Genomic DNA, 21,159 nt, shown 5'->3' with positions numbered 1-21,159 from the left:
TACTTCCTCCTCCCCCTCCACTTGAACTTTGTATTATCCTTCCCATGAGAGGACGGAGTCCTTCGTGGGTAAAGAACAAGTCTTAGCCACCTTTGTAGGTAGGATGTGTGGCCACGCCACCCCAAGTGCTGAGACTTGCAACCGTACCAAACAACACATGTTACTGAAATAAATGCTTCTCTGTGATCAGATTAGATCAACACAAACTGACACAACTGGTGTGGACAAACCTAATCTCATTTGCCCAAGTTTATCACTTGTCTTATGCCATAGAAATTTTAACAAAACTATGCACCTTCCTCCCTTTTCATGGATATTGGATATTTCCATTTTCCTTTGTTTTTGTGAATACTTGTCTAAATTGTAGATGTCTGCTTTCTTGCTTTATCAAGGGGCAAATTGGAAAATATGGTTAGGATGGTGAAATATTATAGTAATGGATTTGTGGCAACATGAAAAACAAGATTTTTCTTACTAGTTCTCAAGTAAGAGATTATGAACTATTTATTTTATAAATTACATTACTTACTGGCATTCTTTTTTAAAGATTTTATTTATTTATTTGACAGACAGAGATCACAAGTAGGCAGAGAGATAGAGAGGAGGAAGCAGGCTCCCTGTGAAGAAGAGCCCCAGATGTGGGGCTCGATCCCAAGACCCTGGGATCATGACCTGAGCCGAAGGCAGAGTCTTTAACCCACTGAGTCACCCAGGTGTCCCACTTACTGGCATTTTTTTTTTAAATGAGCTATAACTGACATATATCGTTATTATCATTTCAGAAGTACAACATAAGGATGTGATATTTGTATGTACTGCAGAATGATCACAACAGTGTCTAGTTAACAGGCAACACCATACTGCTACAAATCTTGCAATGAGAAATTTTAAGGTCTATTCTCTCGGCAATTTTCAAACATGCAACACAATATTATTCACTAGAGTCCCCACACTGTACAGTATATCCCTAGGACCAATTTATTTCATAACTGGAAGTTTGTGCCTTTTGACCTCTTTCACCCATTTAACTCCCACCCCCACCTTGGACAACCACAGTCTGTTCTCTGTATCTATGAGCTCATTTTTGTTTGTGTTCTTTTGTTTTATTAGATTCCACTTATAAGTGAAATCATATGATCTCACTTTGTCTTTGTCAGACTTATTTCACTTAACATAATGCCCTTGAGTTCCATCCATGTTCGCGCAAATGACAAGATTTCTTTTTAATGGCTGAATAATATTCCTCTGTGTGTGTGTGTGTGTGTGTGTGTGTGTGTGTGTATAAAATCACATTTTCTTTACCTGTCCATTCATCAATGACACTTAAGTTACTTAACTTGACTACTGCAAATAATGCTGTAGTGACTATCGCAGTGCAGATATCTTTTCAAGTTAGTGTTTCATTACCCTCAGATAAATACCCAGAAGTAGAACTGCTGGATCATACGGTACTTTCATTTTTAATTTAATTTTTTGAGGAACCTCCATACTGTTTCCCCACAGTGCCTACACCCAATTACATTCCAACCAAAGCTGCACAAGGGTGTCCTTTTCTCTACATCCTCTCCAATGTTTGTTATTTCTTGTCTTTTTAAAAAACAGCCATTCTAACAGATGTGAAGTGATCTCATTGTGGTTTTGAATTTGTATTTCCCTGATGATTAGTGATGTTGAGCACCTATTAGTCATCGGTCTGTCTTCTTTGAAAAAATGTCTATTCAGATCCTCTACCCGTTTTTTAAAAAAAATTGGGTTGATTATTTTTATTTTTTTGCCATTTGCTTGCACTCCAATGTACTTTTTAGGTGAGACAGAAAAAGTTCGAATTACAGGGGGAGCCTATCTGTAGACATCATTCATCTAATGAGTTGGGGGGGGGAGGGGGGTTGAGAATCCCTGATAAAGACTCAAAGAATCTCAAAAATGGATGTGTCTTGGAAGTGCCACAGGCCAGCCTCTTAGTCATTACAGGAATCCTGACTATAACATCTGGTTGAATAGTTCCACCACTGGTAAGCTCCCCACATAATATGGCCCCACAGCATACATCCTCACACCCAAGAGTTTCAGAACAAATCAAATAAATAAAAGAAACACTGGAAGGCAGTTCGTTTTTCTGTAACATTATATTACATTAACCTTCTGTAGTACCTACAGAAATCTAAAAATGGAGTTTGGAATCTACTGTGGCAGAAAGCATCCCTGCATCACCCAGCCATGGGCAGAGTCAATTTCACCAACCTTTCCACCGCAAGATGATATATAATTTGAGGAGATGAGCTCAGCACCTTAAATGACATGATTCTTAGAACCTTTTCTTTTATAGAGAACTCTTTCTGAAATTTTAGTTTTTGAATGGAAGTAAACCAACAACTTATAGTTGCAGGTAGAAGAAATTTTGTATAAGTCTATAGAAGAAAATGTCTTAAGTATCATCTAGAAGCAGACGGACTCTGAGTCCCATGGAAGAAAGGACTCTCGCAAAACTGAGAAACAAGGGACTTTCTAATCTTAGACATTTCTGTTTCTATTGGCTAGTTTCTGGGGTGGTTTTGTACTAAGCGTCCACTTAGCTCAGATGGAAATCCATTCCCAGAATTCCCTTCCCTAAACAGTTCTTCAGTGTAGTTGTCTGTAAGAGAAAACTTCGTGGGATCTGGAGGCAGAAGTAGGGCAGCAGCACGACTATGCTTGGAAGGGTGGTATAGGGAAACAGTGGCTGTGCATGGATCTTGCAACTCACCGTGGTGACATCCAACAGTAGCCAGGCTGCAGGTCTTAGCCCCTCACCACAACCTCTCCCTCAGCCTCTGCCCCTCAGGGCCACCAAGAGCTCTTCAGTGAATGAGGGCCAGCCCCTTCTCCACTTCTCCCAGGTCACTGAGTTTGGAGGAAATAGGAGTCCAACACGATTCCGTTTTGTCCTATGTGTTCCAGTTTTTCAGGTTCTAGTTTGTCCTTGCTGGGCTCTGCCTCATACCCAGGCTTTCTTTACCACTGCCAGCTCTGCGAATCTACAATGACCTCAGGCCCAATACCAGATGCTTCCCACAAACTTGTTTTTATAAGCTCCCATGATTGTGTAAGGTGTAAAACTTATAATAAATCTATTGTTCCATACCCACCATAGTGGTTCTGCTTTCCTAATTGATACGGCTTCCATTATATTGCCCCTATTTTCAGAATAGATACTTGGTTACGGGTATTCTTTTTGTGCATGGCTTTCTTTTTAAGAAAAATTATGACAGTATCAAATGCAATAGTACTGATTTATGCAGCCTAAGCATGTTATCTAATTTTACCTTGTTTTTGAGAAAGAGGCTTGGAATATGCTCTTTGCTCACTTCCACTCAAAACTACTGGGCTGGGGAACTGGAAGTGTGATCCATGAGCACAGAACAGAGAAAAACTAAAAAAATGAATTTGAAGTTTGTTGCAGTTACCAGAGTTAAAAACCACCTGGCTAACTCGCTGTTTCTTCAAAATACATTTTAATGTGACATTTGGAAACTTACATACATCTACTCACGATAAAACAGGAACATTAAAAATTTGAAAAACAATTCCAAGTTCTCAATTTTCATTGCAACGTATGTGCATTGAGAGTCAATACGGTCATGAGTGCTTTAACTTTACCCTAATATTTCTTAATAGTAAGAATTTATGGCCTTTAAAGGCAGAGAAGCATCTTTTCATCTTCACATCCTTACGCATTAGCCCATAGTTAAGACCTTCTTAAACATCGACTGATCTAAGAGCAAATTTCAGCTTCCTGTTTTTTACAGAAAAGAAAGGAGCAGCAGTGCATGAGCAAACAACCACAAGCAACTGCATCCTCTGATGCTTTTCTCACTATTATATAGAAACTTCAGCAGGAAACCACAGCTATATCCTTTTCACCAGTATAGAAAAATCTTATGAATTGTTGGCAAGCATAAAACAGCTCTATTGACATTACATAGACAGTGGAGACAATTTACACTCACCACATCCAGGTGCTTTGCAACATTTCTACAATGTTTCTCAAGGACAAATTCCCAGGAAAAAGTAGTCATAACAGCACTCATACCTTAGCCACTTGTTAAGGGGTAAATGATACAGAAAAACAATAAGCATCATTGAAATGCAACTCCTCCCTCAATGTAACTGATTTCAAGAAAACATAAATGCTAAAATTTTTCATTTCACTCAAACTTGTAAAGATTTCTAACTGACCAAAGATGCATTATTCTTTACTCAAAAATCATGATAGTACTAATTTTTCCCTTTGTATTCAAAAGAGCCCAAGAGTTAGACCTTTCTATTCATGAAATGTACAAGCCACTTTTGTTCAGGAGTTGCGTCACACATGTTTTAAATTTCTAATACGAGCCTTGACCATGGGTTTTACCAATGAAGGGACTTTCCAATGGAGAGCTCTTAGTTGTTGAGGAAGTACAAAGAAAAGATTATGGCAGAAGTCCAGGGTTCCAAAGGCTTTAACTTCAATGGGAATCACAGACATGTAAACTCATTTAACACAGAAGTCAGAGAGGACAGACCTCTAGCTTTCTTGCATGTCGACAACACCTACCACAGAAACTCTCCACAGGCTGTTTGTTCCATGAATATATAAGTAAATAAATGAATGCCTAAGTTCTTGGTGGTGATGGAGACAGGGGCTAAGAAGGGCATCTCCAAGTTCCAGAAAAGGCTTAAGAGACCCTAAATGCAGAAAACAGGCTGACGATAGAAGAAAAAAAAAAATGGAAGACAATTTCTAAAAACTTGGACATTAAAACTAAAATTGTTCTTAGGAATTTCTGGACCAAGCTTTTCACTTCTAGAGAAAACTGAGGTGCCTTGGGCAATGACATGACCTCAAGTACCTCTTTCCCAGATAGTGACATTTGTGTGCCACTTTCATGATTTTTGCCTTATGGTGCTTCTTATCTACACTATTTTTTTGCCTAACCTTTTTTATTCAATTGACTTTAACTGCTGCACTAGATGAAAACATTTGCCTACTTAAGAAATGGTAAAACCACATGTTTGATGTGCTAGTAATTTATTTTTCATATAGTATATAGTACACTTGGTTTATGGTATATTTTCAAAATACAGCATTTAAAAATACACTGTTATATGTATTCTTAATATATTTATACTAAAAGAAATTCATTGTTTTACTATTAAATTCGTATGTTTTACTATTAAAATAAAAAGTAAATCTGTATGCTACCTAAGATCATCTTACAGGTCACTGATCAGAATCTCCTGCATTTTGAAAACTGGTGCGCTTTACCATGCCATCGCCCAGAACAAGGCATTTGGATTGTGCAACCACACAAAGTGGTAAAGACATTTCCAGATTGATGACAAGAGTCCAGTAATAAGACCAAGGCCCGTAGGGGACTTCTGCCTATTTTTCTTAACTAAAAAAAAATCAATTGCTTTCTAAGGAACTAAAAATAAATTAAGGCAGAAGTCATGGCTTTAAAAACAATTAGTGGATTTTCATCTTCAAAATGGACAGAGATGACGTCTTCATCCCCCTGCCAAATGTCTTTAATTATTAGAAATAGTTTTCAGGGGCGCCTGGGTGGCTCAGTGGGTTAAGCCACTGCCTTCGGCTCAGGTCATGATCCCAGGGTCCTGGGATCGAGCCCCGCATAGGACTCTCTGCTCAGCAGGGAGCCTGCTTCCTCCTCTCTCTCTACCTGCCTCTCTGCCTGCTTGTGATCTCTCTCTGTCAAATAAATAAATAAAATCTTTAAAAAAAAAAAAAGTAAGTTTTCAGAAGGAACTTGTCTCAAATGAGCCTTCTGTACACAGACTGCCTTTTTTTCAGCCTTTAATTTGCAACTAGAACACTTAGCTGCAAGCTATAATGAGGAATTGCTCAACTTTCATAAGTAAATGAGTATCTATGATTAAAACATCAATCACAGAAACACTAGTTCTATAAATAGTTCTGAGTCCAAAGTCCATGGGTAGGGCTAAGCACAGGCACACACTCCCTTGTTCTTGTTCTAGGTCTGTTGGATGAGCACGTGACTACCTGATATGTATTTGGTTCTTCTCTTGAGAAACAAAGAAACGCTATTTGCTGAACGTATGTGTTACCTGGATATTTTGATAAAAGATTTTTGTTTTTCAACTCAACCGCCTATACAATGATTTGTAAAGTTTCAACCTAAAATGTTTGTCTTTGAACTCCCCGCGTTTGCTTAAAGAATGTCTTATTTCTGATTTAGAAGTTTTCAATTTTTTCAGCAACCTAAAATCCGAGATGAAAGAAATCCATCTATAAAATCCAAACTATTCCTCTTCTTTTGACCCAGTGGTAACAATAATTAATAACGTTACTACACTGCAGTGTGGCTCAGTCGTGAAGCCTGTGACCTTTGAAGTCGGACGACTGAATGTGCACACAGCTCAGCTGGCTACTATCTGAGGAACCTTGGGCAAGTTTTTAATCTGTTTCTTCATCTCTACAATGGGGGAAGTAATAGTTCAAATCTCATAGATTGGTCTAGATGAGAAATGGGTTTAGCAGGATGTCACCGACAAAAAAGTCTGAAGAATGCTTTGAAAGAGTTTTGAATGTTCTGAAAGAGTTGTAACTCATTAACAAACAGATCTGTCATCTCTCCACCTCCTGTTTCCTTATAGGGGAAAGTAGATGGATAAAGAGAAATGTCCTAGGGTTCTCTTCTGCCCTAGAACCAAGATGTCAAAAATGCCCTGAGTGGTTCCCTTGGGCTCCTGCTCTCCCTTTACCCCACTTTTCTTCCTCTTCCCCATGTGTTTGGCTGGCTTTTCATTCTTTACTGCTTAGCATCATTAGTTCTGAAATCTAGGTGCTGTCCTCTTCTCTTACTTCCCCTGTGCCACAGGAAAGGTCCCTTCTCAGTAGGGATGAACATATAAAGGTGGAAGCAATCACCAGGCATTCCAGAGACAGCAATTAGACCACCTGGCCTTCCCAGGTCGTAAGGTGCTGAAGAGGAAGACCACGGAAGAGGGATAAGCATGCCTTAGAAAAAAAGGATAGCACGAGGACATGGAATATTTCACGGAGCAACTATGAAAACACTTAGGTGTTTTCAGTACCCCAAAATGGGCACATTACCCAATAATGATCTGATTCAAGATCATTTTCCAAGGGGGGGAGTGATCCTTGAGAGTCTAAGCACTAATGCAAAACAGTGGCCTTTAACTTGTCTTAAAATACACTAGTTATTACAAACCATTTATGCGCAATGGTAAAGTGCCACTGACAGCAAGTGATTTATTAAATGACTAATTTAGAGCCGTTTTCTCTACCGTCAGCTACGCTAATCTCAATGATAAAGTAATTTCTATAATAATGTTACTCTCATTTATCTCACTTGCATTTGTAGGTGTTTTCTTGCATAGAAGAAAAAGGGAGGGTGTGAAGTTATATTGACGTTCTGGTGTACTCATGGGCTGGAAACGACTTATAACATAGAAATTAGGTGCCAGCAGAAACTTAGAAGTTTTCTTAATCTTACACCTGCCCCCTCTTGGTCCTATTTGCTACCCTCTGTTTCTTAGTTGGTTTTTAGCAGAATGAAGTTCAAAGTACGTATGCCTGCATTTTTATTTTTGACAACATTAAGGGAGTGTAGCGTGGCAAAGGCTTCCTCTCATTTTCAAGTTGGCCTGGCTGCGAAGAAAGGAGCCCAGGTGCGGTGCGCAGCTGGCGAAGCTGAGACAAGGGATGGAAAGTAAGTGAATTGCTTGGGCCTAAAGGAAGGAAAAGAGAGGTTCAGGGGTGTCTGTTTGGGACAGAGAAAGAAGCCTGCTTGTGAGGCTGCTCAGGGAATTCCCAAGGAATTCCCAGGAAAAGAGCCCACTCTAACTTTGCTGAGCCGTATTTATTAATATGTTGATGTAGGCCAGGAGTCGGAATTATTTGAGAGTTCAGCCTATGTTTTATTCATTTTTGAATCCCCAGCCTGTAGCGTGGGGCCCAACATATATATCAAGTACTCAACATAAATATATTAAGTGATCCAAGCCTCCGTCTTCCTTAAATCAGAGCTTCCGCCAGCTCTCTTTCACATTCTATACTTCATCTCCTAAATAAAATCCTATTTCCAGTTTGAGGAATGCTTTTATTGCATTTGCAAAGCAGAAGTAATGGACACATCCCCAATCCATCAAGCTCACATTATGAACTTTTATCATCCCTCCCTGAGAGTTAGACTCACTACTCAAAAGCCACAAACCCCAGAGGGGTGATCTTTAAAAACCCATCATTACAATTTTAAACATCCAAATAACCACCAGGGGACTTAGGACAAGAGTTCTTCCTACAAGCCTGAAAGTTTCAGTGTAACTAAATTTATGTTATTTAAAGTCACGAAGGAAAATGAACTTTATCCCTAAAGAATTTTAGCACCTGTGGTCTTTTATGTATTATCAAGACATTTCGGGTGATAGTAGGTCTAATACTTACAGACGTGGACCTCATCCTACAAGGAAACGCACTTCATCCAAAGCAATGGTACAGGCGAGGTCGCCGTGTCGTCTGTTGGCTTCCCCTGCCACTCTTCTCAGTGCTGTCTTCTTGGAGTGAGGCTGCCAAAGCAGGGCACTCTGGGATGAAGAATTTGATGTGAGGATGTTTTTAGAAGCCAGGTAGGAGGCACGATGTGGGGGTGGCACGCAGTGAAGTGTGCACGAGGAAGGAAAGCAGCAGCAGCCGTTGAGAAAGAATGAGATTTGAGAGAGCTATTAATTAAGAGCTTTCTCTACTTCAGAGCTCTGCCCGAGCTTGTCATCTGATTGTCTCCAAAAGGCATCTATCTCTATTTACAACACGAAGAGATCAACTCTGCCACAGTCAACTCCTGGCGAGCCGTAGCAGCGGAGCAAGGCCACGCCAGCCTGTGGCCAGACTGCGCAGCAATCTGGGTGATGGGCTGACAGCCCCGCCGACTGTCATCGCTAGGTGAGCCCTTCTCAGCTGTACAGACAGAGCCACAAACGGAGATAGGAGTTGACACTACTTCGGACAGTCTGTTGTCAACGGCCGACTGAATGGCATGCACGGGTTACTTCAAAGACTGAGGTGTGCTCTGGGCTTCCAGGAGTCTCTGCAAGTTTGGTATATATCTGAAGAGTTGTACATAACATAAAGATAGGGTGCATTTCAAAATACACTGGGGCACGTGGGTGGTTCAGTGGGTTAAGATTCTGCCTTGGGCTCAGGTCATGATTCCAGGGTCCTGGGATGGAGCCTGCTCCTCCCTCTGCCTGCCACTCCCCCTGCTTGTGCTTGCACACTCTCTTTCTCTCTCTCTCTGACAAATAATTAAATAAAATCTTTAGGGGCGCCTGGGTGGCTCAGTTGGTCAAGCATCTGCTTGGGCTCAGGTCATGATTCCAGGGTCCTGAGATGGAGCCCACAGGATGGAGAGGGAGCCTGCTTCTCCCTCTCTCTCTACCCCTCTCCCTGCCTGATCGATCTCTCTCCCTCTCTCTCTCTCTGTGTGTCAAATAAATAAAATCTTTAAAAAATAAATAAAAAATAAAAATACATAAAGCAATCTGATGTCAAGTTGTAGTTATTGGTTAAGGTAAAGATTTAGTTGAAGAATAAATAAATTGTTCAGACAGTTCATTTTGTTTGCTTGTTGCTAAATGTGGGACAGTAAAACAAACAAGCAAACAAAATTCACTATCCTCTTACTAACAGATGGGGTCAACTTAGTTTGCATTCATTAATCTTTCATAGAATCTATGTATTTTGATGGTGGAAACTTTTTAGACCCTCATAGTTTATGGAAGTTAACTGCATGGATGCAGTGATCTCCCTACTTTGTAGAGTCTGATCAGTTTCATGAGTACATGAAGGATCATGAGGGCTCCATGATCCTTCGGAAACACCTAATCCAGACTTCGCAAATTCAATTCCTATTAAATGAAGTTGTTGAGTACAAGTAACTTATAGAAAGCCTCAGTGTCCGATAGACAGTAGGGAGTGGTGGGGACTGGTGTGAAATAAAGAGATAGCACATTAGTTAGCTAATGTGAAATAAAGAGATAGCACATTAGTTAGCTAACCATTAGTTAGCTCCTACCCAGAGAATAAGCATCAGTGTTTTGTTTTGTATTCTGTATCTCTTGATTTTTAAATACTGACTTATTAAAAAGAAACACCCACAAGCCACATAAAATATGATCTTCCTGCTGGTCCCGCAAACTGCCAGTTTTTAACTTATGATCTCTCACATACTTCTTCAAGCCTGAGGACTGGACAGGTTAAGTGAAGTGCATCAGGTCTCTCAGATGTTTGCAGCCAGGGATCCTTCTGCTGAGAACCTATATGTATAGACATGAAATCATCCCCATGTGAAAGGAGACTGCATAGGCATTTTCATTCACTTAATGAGAATTCAGCCCCTGACCCTGACATTGACAGATTTCTGTTCTCTGACTGCTTTCAGAACATGTTCAACATGGAAACAAGATCAAACCTCCACACCCATTTGTCGTAAGCAATTTTGACTCATTCAAGGATGCAAGGGGAAATGCACACCCTTTTATGAACCTTAGCACTGATTAAAATTCTCATTATCATTAAAATTCTAGTCACTTAATTTTTACCTGCATTTTTCAAGAAGAAATCATATATAGGATTCAAATAAAGACATGCTTAGGAAACCATAAAACGAAGTACAAATCAAAAGCTCATGCTATAGGGGCACCTGGGTGGCTCAGTGGGTTAAGCCACTGCCTTCAGCTCAGCTCATGATCTCAGGGTCCTAGGATGGAGTCCCATATCGGGCTCTCTGCTCAGCAGGGAGCCTGCTTCCCTCTCTCTCTCTCTCTCTCTCTGCCTGCCACTCCGTCTTCTTGTGATCTCTCTGTCAAATAAATAAATAAAATCTTAAAAAAAAAAAAAGGGGCTCGTGCTATATAAAAAAACAGGGCATAAGAATCACAGAAGGGTTGCTGAAATAACTGATCTTTAAGTCATGTTTTAGGGGACTGAGAAGCTAATTTAGGATGAAGGACTGAGCATTGCAAAATGATGTAAGGGCAAAGGCAAAGACCAAAGTCTAACAAAGTGGAATCCACAAGGAATCAAGTTATCTCTTGCATTTCTGAACAACAGTTTTTAAAAAATATAGCAGGAGAAAGCAAATTCACTTCAGAATAAAAAAAGAAGGAAAACAATTCAAGATTTCTCTATTATATTCAGCAGCACTATCCCACATGGCCATAATTCAGAACAAAAATCTGGAGTTGATGCAAAATTCTGAATCCTGATGATATCTGCCATATTGTACTTATTAAGCAGATGCATAGGCACAGACTATTACATTTCAGACAAACTGTCAACAAGAATTGAAACAAAAAAGATGCTCTGATTACTGAGAAAATACACGGAAAACAAATGCTTAACTCCCTTGAGCTCTTAATTTACCCAAAGTTGTGCATTATAAAGAAAAAGAAGAGTCTCCCATAGACCTAATATGGTTGTTTTAATTTTAGGTTATTTAGAAATTAATATCCTGAGAAAACAATCAAGAGTGTATCTCCCATAAAACATCTTGATTATTCCCCCTAAACCAGATCTCCCACTTTGCTGGACCACTTACAATTCAGGCTTTAAAAAGGAGCCTCTGCAACTCCTTTTCTCTAGAAAATTAGTAGATGCAAATATGATTTTTTAAGGAGCTCTGGAGCTCTCTGTCCAGCTGTCGGTTACTGAATTAGCAAAGCGCCGAGGTCCCTGGAGGTGTCTGAGACTTTGGGAATTTTTACTCCCTAGCCTTGACTTTTTTCAGGGTTTGCTTGGGTCTCCAAGGGTCACAGGCTGTGACTACTGACTAAAGCAATCTTTCCAGGGCTGGCTTGAGTATCCACTGTGTTTAAGACCCAGGAATTAACATTTTTAAATTGAATCTGGTGTGTAAGGCCAAGAGAGCGCCTTGCCTCGGATCACACAGCTGATGCCCACAATTTTTCTGCCACATCCCAGATCCCTGGGACAGAGATCACTGCACAGTCACTTAGAAAGGCTTACGGCATTGACTCTCAATATGGGAGGGAGGGATGCAGGAATAATTAGAATTCCCTTCCCCCCACCACTCTGGAGCCATTCAAATCCTCTCTTCAGATCCTGTTCCTTCTTCCCTTAGCACAGAATTGGTAGAGAATAGAAAGAAGTCTAGATTTCACAGCCGCAGCTCTAACAAGGATTAGGACAAATTATTCACTCATCTGGGATTCACCTGTAATGTTTTTATTTCCCAGTAACTAAAGGCAGGACTAAACAGTGGTGTTCAGGCCTGGCTACTGGAATCCCTTGAAGACCATCGTAAAATACAGATTTCTAAGCCCTACTTCCAGATTCAGATTTGGCTTCAATAGGTCATAGCATTTAACCTTCCAGCTAAGGGTCAGTTACTATTGCCTGATAATAATAATTCAGCCTCCCACTTACACTGCTAGCTTTAAAATAAAGCCGACAATCTAATTACAGACATGAAAAATTAGAAAGCTGTTATTGTGTTGCCAACTCCAATAAGCCCAGATAAAAAGCTGTGAAAATTTTTCTCACTGGCATTCAAGACACTAAGTAATCTAAATGGTACGCGCATTTACATTTTCCCCCATAAAATTCAATAAAATGTCTTTTCAATTCAAATGAAGCCTCTAAATGTTTTTATTATTCTGGACTTGACTCTTCTGCAAAAAACTTAGGTTATCACTGATTTACACATTCTGATGTGGAGAAGGAAGATGAACAAGCATTCTGGGACATCTTTATAAAAAGTGAATCTTACTCCAAAGCCAACTAATTTAGGCACCTGAGTCTATTTTAACTGTCCCTCTTCTTCCGGTTAAGGGCATAACCTTATTCTAAAGGGTATCAATACCATAACACTGTTTGATTCCCTAGGAAAGCCAGCAAGAGTTGAAAGAAGCCCACCAAACATGTTAAAAAGCACGAATAAAGACTTCCTCACCCGATTTTATCGACTCGAAATAGCTATCAGGTTGCAGCAAAAATCACTGATGCCAACTTCTCAAAATGCATACAACCCTATTTAAATCTTTAAAATGATGAACAAGTCAGAGTGCAACTGGAAAATAAAGTCTGCCAGGTTCTGCCCTTCCTTTTTGGGTTCTGAGTACCAAGTCATCTGTTTCATTTTCCATAAAGCTGTCGGTTCTTAGCATGGGTCCTAGCACGGGGCTTTATACCCAAGAGGCATGCAGGAAAGGAGACTTACAGGAGAGAATAGAAAGGTTTGCCCAGTTTGGGGCAGTCACTCGATCACCCTTGTCCCTCTGTGCCAATGATGGTACTTGTGTTCTGAGAAATGAAATGCTCAGGCTACAGTGTGGTGTGTCACATGATTTCAATTGTTTATTAAATTCAATCGAAACAAGGCCTAGCTAGTAAATTATTGCAAAAAAAGATTTCTTCTTAAAGGCAGGAAATGACAGATTTATGACGTGATGGACATTCTGTCTAGATTTTCTTAAAGCAGTAGTACTAGGAAAAGAAATCTTAGATATAAAATAAATTGCAACTCTTGAGTCAGATTTTAGTCCAAACAGAATTTCTGCTGCAATTCCCTCCCTGCAACTTGATTCCCATTTTTTTCTTTTTTAAATGATTCTTAAATAAAGTTCATATTACCTCACCTCATTTTTTACTTCCTCCTTCTAGAACACCACCCCTTCCTCACAGCCCAACCAGATCCACTGATCTTTCATAAAGTAGCTCACGTTCCATCTCCTCCTTGAAGCCTTTCTGGATTAATGGAGTCCACAAGGTCTCCTCTCCTAACTTCACTGCCATGAATTACTGGTAAGTCATAATGTCTTTCCTTTCTCAAGGCAGTTTGGCTCTTCGGAATATTGTGTACGTGCGTGTGTACCAGATGTCCCAGTTGACTCTTGGGGTCTTGCAAATTGGAAGCATCTCTTTTTGTCACTTAAAGAAGTAGCTTTTGGACTTTTTGGGACATGATGCTTAATCAGATATACATTCTAAATCATAGTCTGATGTGTCTATATACCTATAAATAAATATATATTTAATCAAACAGTTCCATGAGCTGTACTTATCCTTCTATTCTGCTTTACTTTTATTTTATTTTATTTTATTTTTAAGATTTTATTTATTTATTTGACAGATAGAGATCACAAGTAGGCTGAGAGGCAGGCAGAGAGAGAGAGGAGGAAGCAGGCTCCCTGCTGAGCAGACAGCCCAATGCAGGGCTCGATCCCAGGACCTGGGGATCATGACCAGAGCGGAAGGCAGAGGCTTTAACCCACTGAGCCACCCCGGTGCCCCTTATTTTATTTTTTTAAATAAAAATGCCATCAGACCCAGTACACTGACTTCACAATGGGTTGTGACCCGTTCCAGAAGGGTATTTACTGATTACTGTGGGACTGCCATATATATTTCCCTCCCTTAAAACAGAATTTTAAAAATTGTATGAGACCTGGCTCTTTTTAGAGTGTGTTTCTGAGCTACTTCTTTTTTTCTTTCAGTTTTTCAGTTGCCTTTTGGTGTCATCTGGGACAATTAAATCCTTGGCATATACAGTATTTTCCATCTTTTTGCCCTGAGGAATGTTATCATAAAAATAAGATTCTCTGCATTTCTATAAGCTCCAATCTCCATTCTTTCATTCCCTTTCATTTTTACAATACGGGAAGTGGGTAGTAGACATTTTGTAGGCGAAGATATCGAGGCACAGAGAATTAGGACTTCCTCAAGGGCACATCTCCCTTTTAATCAGGTCATTACAATAGTAAATGGGGTTTCTAGATATTTGAAGGATATAAAGTTGGGGGATGGGAACACAGTGCCTCCCTATAATCGTGTGTATCTCACTTGACCAGGTCAAACGGTTTTTACTGACCAGATGAGTCAGGGGCTCTGCCAGATTTCAGTTTGAAGGTCAATCAGCTTCCTTTCAGCCTCATCTTTCCACCTTTGTCTACTTGCAGTTTTTCACCTACCTCCAGCTACTTATTATTCCTGGGCCTCTTCATCCTTTGGCCCCTCTACCAGGATTGTTCCTCTCTCTCTTCTCTTTCTCAGACTAGTTCCTCTCGTCCTTCGAGTTTCCAGGCACTGTCCTTGTCTTCTCTATCTCCACGACCAGGCGTCCACAGCTTCCTGTGCAGGCTTTGTCAGAGCACTTAGCTAGCTGGTGCTCCTGGCCTCCCAAGTTGTACCAGCAGGGGCTGTGTCTCCCTCACTCTTCTCTTCTGTTCCATAGTCTAAGACCATGGTAAGTTCTGGATAAACAAATGTCGAATATGTGAATGAATCAGTGAAGAAGTAAGTGCGTCGAGGGCAGAAACTGTCACCATTGAAGGTGGTACAAGGAACCCAAGTGTGAACTGGGGCTGGAATTGTGTGTCCTGAATCTTAGAGGCCAATCTTTTAGGATTTGGGATTCCATGGCTGATACTTTCATGCTTCCCCATCAGCTATAGATTTTCTGACTGGAAAGTCATACAGTGAAGAAGAGCTGTGTCTAATATATTCTTTTAAGTATATTTGAGCACGACCAAGAAAATGTCAAAGGGTCAAATAATTAAGGCAAGTGTATTGAGGCAATTAAAAAACACCTAAATTTTGGGGTGCCTGGGTGGCTCAGTGGGTTAAGCCTCTTGCCTTCGGCTCAGGTCATGATCCCAGAGTCCTGTGATGGAGCCCTGCACTGGGCTCTTTGCTCAGCAGGAAGCCTGCTTCCCACTTTCTTTCTGCCTGCCTCTCTGCCTACTTGTGATCTCTGTCTGTCAAATAAATAGATAAGATCTTAAAAAGCAAAAACAAACAAACAAACAAAAAAACCACCTAAATTTCAAAACAGCTCGTTGGACCCTATCCTGACCTCCATTTGAGACAGACCTAATTCAGGTCATGCTTCAGGCCTCCACTTCCCACGCAAAGCACTGCACTTTTGATTTTGTCCTCATCATTTTCATAAAAGTCTAGTTAGGGATTAAGGGAAGCTTCAGCACAACACAACACACACTGCATGGGTCACCATGAGTTCCTCTGCTCTGTTTCCAAAATAAATCCCAGTGATATACCATCTAGACTTGCAATGGCAAGTACTACTTTTTTTTCCTGTTTATGAATCAACAACCCATTTCCTCCTCCCCCCCCCACCCCAAAAACACATAGAAACTTGAAAGTGCTCTTTGTGATTCTATTTAAAGAACATGCTCTAATGCAAACTCCCGTCTTTCGCAGATAGGGACAGAGCAGATTTTCTTCTTTATGCTGTGACTCATGTGTCTTTATTCCCAGACTCAGGGCAGGCCAATGGTGAACACAATGGAAAAGAAAAAATAGTTTATAACAGGAAAATAAGCACATCCGAGAGAAGTACGCTCAAAGCATTATCAAAGTAAAATATACAGCAGCACCAACAAAAGCAAACAAAAGCCCACGCAAGAGATGTGTAAATATTTCATGAAGCTAAGCCTTAATCAACTCTCTCTCCAAATCTTGCTGGTGTTGTAAACACTCAGTTTCTTTCAGTCCCACCATGACCCAGATTCCTCGCAAAAAAATAAAAAAAATAAAAATATGGACCGACGGTTCTTTAACAAATGTGCTGTGAAAAATACTCAGATGAGCCATATCCAGGGATTGCTTTAACTGGAAGAAGATACCTTAATAAAAGGGAGTTGCTTCTTGGTGACTCTGGGCTTCTTTCTCCATTCCTCCTCTAAACCCCTGCCTTTTCCCTACTGCCTCTGCCGGTTTCTGGACATTCACATCATCTTAACCTTGAACTGTCTACACTTCAAGCAGAGATTTCTCCCAACGCTTCTTCAGGAGGCCCTTTAAATCCAACAGCGATCTGCTGCCTTCCCACCACCTAAAATTCACCTCCCAGTGCCCAGGTATCCCCCTTCCTCCGGACACCCCCTTTCATTGTCCACTGCAGCGTCTGAAATTTTGCGTATCTTTTAGATCTGCCTGGATAGGATGAAAATCTGTTGTGTGTATTGGCTGGCACTGTTCAGATCTTTTCTAAAAGCCCTCTCCCAAGAACCATTTATAGCCTCCAGTCTCTACCCTGATTTAATGTGGTTCCAAAGTTCACCTCTAGATACTGAACTGGTCTCTACAATGATTTCCCTTTATCAACCTCTGACTGCCCCCCCCACCCCGTCTCCACCTATTTCAGGAAAAACTACATATGTAAATGTGTGCGTGTATTAAAAGACACACACACACACACAGACACACACACACACACTAGTGTTTTGACCCTAAAGAGAATTAAGCATGGGAAAATGAGAAAAATACAAGTATAGTATTATAGTATTACAGACAGACACACAGACACACACACACACACACATCTATTTGTACATTCACAGTGTGCACACCCGATTGATTATAAAACCCCCGCCCAAGAACGAGAACAGCAGGTAGCTTCTCCCGTTTACCTTCAAAGCCAGAATCTAAGGGAGCAATGACCTTGCAGAGAAATTCATCACCTGCGAGAAAGACGGCCCCTCCTGGAGCGCAGAATGCGATGGGGAAAAGAGCAACAGGCAAAACGATCACCGGGCAAAATGTGGGACCCAATCCATCCCCCGTCACTACGGAGCACACCGCAAAGCTCCGGTCCCACGGGTTGGACGCTGGGCAAAGGGGGCGCGGCGGGGGGAGAGGGGCGTCTTCTCCCGCGGCCACCGGTCGCCTACCTGCTCTGGCCCGGTTCTCCCCCGCGCGGCGGGGCGACTGCCTGCGCTGTGGCGGGGTTTTCCCGTCGCATGTCCCAAGCAGCGGTTCTCGGCGCCACACGGAGGGCTTCGGCGGGCTCTGGAGCAGCGGTCCTTTTTAGACCCGCTCCGGGAGCGAGCTGGGTGCTTGCAGGAACTGATATTACTATGCAAAGAGCAGAGGCGGCGCGCAGGAGCCGGGCGGAGACCGCGGGGGCCGCCCCCACCGCGGGGCTGCAGCCGCCGCCGCCGCCGCTGCCGCCGCTGCCCGGCACCGAGCCAAATTGGAGGTGGGAGTTCAAGCGCCCGACTGCTCATCCGTCAGGCCCGGGATGCGCGCACCTGTCCACGTAGGGCAGCGCCGCGGGGCCGAAGCCTTAGAGGAAGGGGCTGCAGCTCCGCGGGCGGCGGCGACGGCGGCGGCAGCAGGACGCCGAGCTCCGCCCCCGCCGCACCCCAGCCCAGCCTTCCAGGTCCCCGGGGAAGGGTTTGCAGCGGCGACTTGCTGCGCGCCAAGGGGCGTAGCTGGCTAGAGGCTGAAGGGTTACGGTTCTACTGCAGGGTGATCAGAGGCAGACAGAAAGTTAAAGAAGAGATAAAGGTAGAGGACTGGGGCCAAGAGCGGCTCAGCAGGAATGCTGGCCCTTGCTCCTTCCCACAGGTCACCAGCACCAGTCTCCATGGCTGTGTCTAGACTCTAGCAGACAGTTTCTAATAAAGCCACGTGCAGTGAAGATCTGAAAGCAAGGAAGCCCCCGACATTTAGTCTGTGTTGCAAAATGTACAGTGTCCTGCGTATTTGGAGATTACATTGCAGACAGTTTTCTTGTCCTTCCTTCCCACTCTCCCGCCCCCATCTATGGGCGTGGATGGCTTTGAAAATCATCCCTGCCGAGTGGCTTCAGTAATACTAAATGGGATGTGTAGTATGGTTAGCAGCTGTAGATGTGCAAATGATACAATGTAAAGAACTATTATTAACTGAATATTGTGGGCTGGCACTGTGCAAAATGCCTTATATCTGCCTAATTCCCACAACAACTCAGTGAAGGGGGTGTTGTTCTGCACTGCAAAAAAAGCAAGCTTCCACGATTTAGACACTTTGCCTGAGGTCACACCGTAGTAACCTGCACGACTGGGAATCAAACCGCTCCAAAATATATATCCTCTCAACCAGTGGTAGGAAGCACCCAAAATCTTGTTGGAACGTGGATTCTGATTCAGTAGGTCTTGTGTGGGCCTGGGGATCAGCATTTCTAAGAGGATCACCGTGATGTCCGTGCTGCTGGCCAAGAGACCACTTTCTAAACTACTAGGCCAGGGTTTTGAAATGAATTATTTCATGCCAGCTCTAGTTGACTGAGAGCAACTTTCTAAGGTGGGTTAAGAAGGACTCTAAGGCTGTGTCTTGCAGTAATCAGTTCATCATGTTCAGTTTGATTGATGGAGAGAAGGTTGGGACAAGGTTGGTTGATGGGGAGATGGCTGAGTGGTGGTCCCTGAAGTAGACCCCTTCCTAAACAACAAGGGCAGTTGTATTTTTATGGTGGTTATAGTTTATGTTTTTTCATTTAACGTATTGGTGCACCAAGAAGAGATGTCTTTCTCCTAGTTCTCACCCTCATTAAGACAAGCTTCATCAAATTTTTACACCTAACATTTGTGTCACACAAAACACTTTACAAAGCACTCACATAGATGATTTTCTCTGTCTTCATAACAACACTGTAAGGAATAATTTCATGCTACAGGAAAGAAAACTGAGGTAGAATGATTTTCCTGAGAATCACAATTAATAAGCAGGCAGAAGGGGCTAGACTGTGACAGTTTTCTAGTTCAGGAGTTGTTTTTACTAGACCATTGTCTTAGTTCCTACTGCCACTGTAACAAATTACCATAAATGTGGGGGCTTAATACAACACAAATGTATTATCTTACAGTTCTGGAAGTCTAAAGCCTGAAAATTGGTCTTATAGGGCTAAAATCAAATGATCAGCAGGGCTATGCATTCCTTGGGAGGTGCTGAGGGGATAATCTTTTCTTTCCTTATCTTTCCCCAGATTCTAGAGGCAGCCTGCATTCCTTGGCTTATGACCACACCACTCAGATCTTTTATTCTGATCCTCCCACACCCCTTTAATAAAGACCACTGTGATTACTTTAGGTCAACCCAGATAATTCAGAATAATCTCACCATCTCTAGATCCTTAATTTAATCACATCTGTGAAGGTCCTTTTGTCATGTATGGTAATGTATTCATGACCCCAGGGATTAGGATGTAGATATTTTTTGGAGAATCATTATGATACCTACAGAAACCTCACTTAGTATTTACCCTATAGGTTCTACTATACCTGACACATCCTTCTCTTCTCCTCAATTTCTCAGACTTCTCTGACATTCTTTCAATGGAAAAATTCACTTGAAAGTTCTTCAAGGGACCATAATAAATGTGTAGTGGCAAGAAACACCCCAAGAACATGAAAAGGCCATGAAGAGCTATAAGAATATTGTCATGAAAAGGACATATGAGTTTAGGGCATACTTATTTCTCTGAATGACAATGAGGTAATTCTTAGGGGAAGTCCTAACCACTATTAAAGGCTCTCCTTAGCAACACAGAATTTTTCAAAAATTCTGCTTCTCAAAGTGTACACTGTTCCAGGAGAAATAAGGCAAGTCAAAACTGATGCAAAATTAAGTATGACATCAAATTCTGAACTGAGTGATAGTTTTCAAAGTGATGAGAGACATTAAACCAGTATGTCAAACAAAATCAATAAAAATTATTGAACAACTTTTATGCTCAAGGCATTTATAGAAAAACTCTGATGTAGAAATGCTTGTCATTTTATTGGGACACAGAATTTATGAAAAGTGGAATAATAAAGGGTTTGAACAGAAGAAATAAAAGGAAAAGCAACATGAGATGGTACATGATTAATTACCACGTGGATTGGATAAATTTGGAAGTTAGGTGTATAGAGGAGAATGGATACAAAACTGGAAAGGTAGGTTAGAAGGTTGTGCTGCTCAAGGTCTTAAATGTCAAACCAAGGAATTTAGACTTCCCCTGCAATAATAACAATGATAATAACATATTATGCCCACACAGTGCCCAGTAATTTACCAAGCACTTTTTACATATTTTCAGTTATTTGACTTCTTCCTTAAACCCGTAGAAAGGTAGGCCTGCGCATGCGCATACGCACATGAGCGCACCTGCCCCCTCCCCAAGCACTCCTGCAAAATGCAGGGTAGGAAATGCAACCTCTTATCAAAGAGATGTTTTTGACCATTCTATGTAAAATTGCAGCTCCCCTCCCCACTCACCTGCCATTCTTTTAATCTTCTTACCCACCCACCCAGTCACACACCCCTCACCCCCCACCCACCCATTCACATACACA

The 21,159-nt window shown here is 41.6% G+C and overlaps 1 protein-coding gene across 3 annotated transcripts in view; it reads right to left on the bottom strand.

Moving 5' to 3' along the window:
* GPRIN3 (GPRIN family member 3) overlaps positions 1–18,205 on the bottom strand; it is a 61,438-nt gene extending 43,233 nt beyond the window's left edge. The window contains exons 1-2 of one of the 3 annotated variants that reach the window (XM_013058037.2): positions 17,731–18,205; positions 8,468–8,607 (exon numbers count right to left, since the gene is read on the bottom strand). The gene's annotated coding sequence lies outside the window, so the exon portion shown is untranslated. Of the gene's footprint in view, positions 1–8,467; positions 9,227–17,730 lie in introns of those variants that run through there. The other 2 variants (XM_004756078.3, XM_045079364.1) reach the window with 2 other exon arrangements.
* Between the last annotated feature and the right edge of the window lie 2,954 nt (positions 18,206–21,159).

Source organism: Mustela putorius, unplaced genomic scaffold (assembly GCF_011764305.1).
Source record: "Mustela putorius furo isolate JIRA1106 unplaced genomic scaffold, ASM1176430v1.1 tig00000382_pilon_pilon_pilon, whole genome shotgun sequence".
NCBI lineage: Eukaryota > Metazoa > Chordata > Mammalia > Carnivora > Mustelidae > Mustela > Mustela putorius.
The sequence above is the reverse complement of the archived record's forward strand: the minus strand, read 5'-3'. Positions and strand labels throughout refer to the sequence as shown.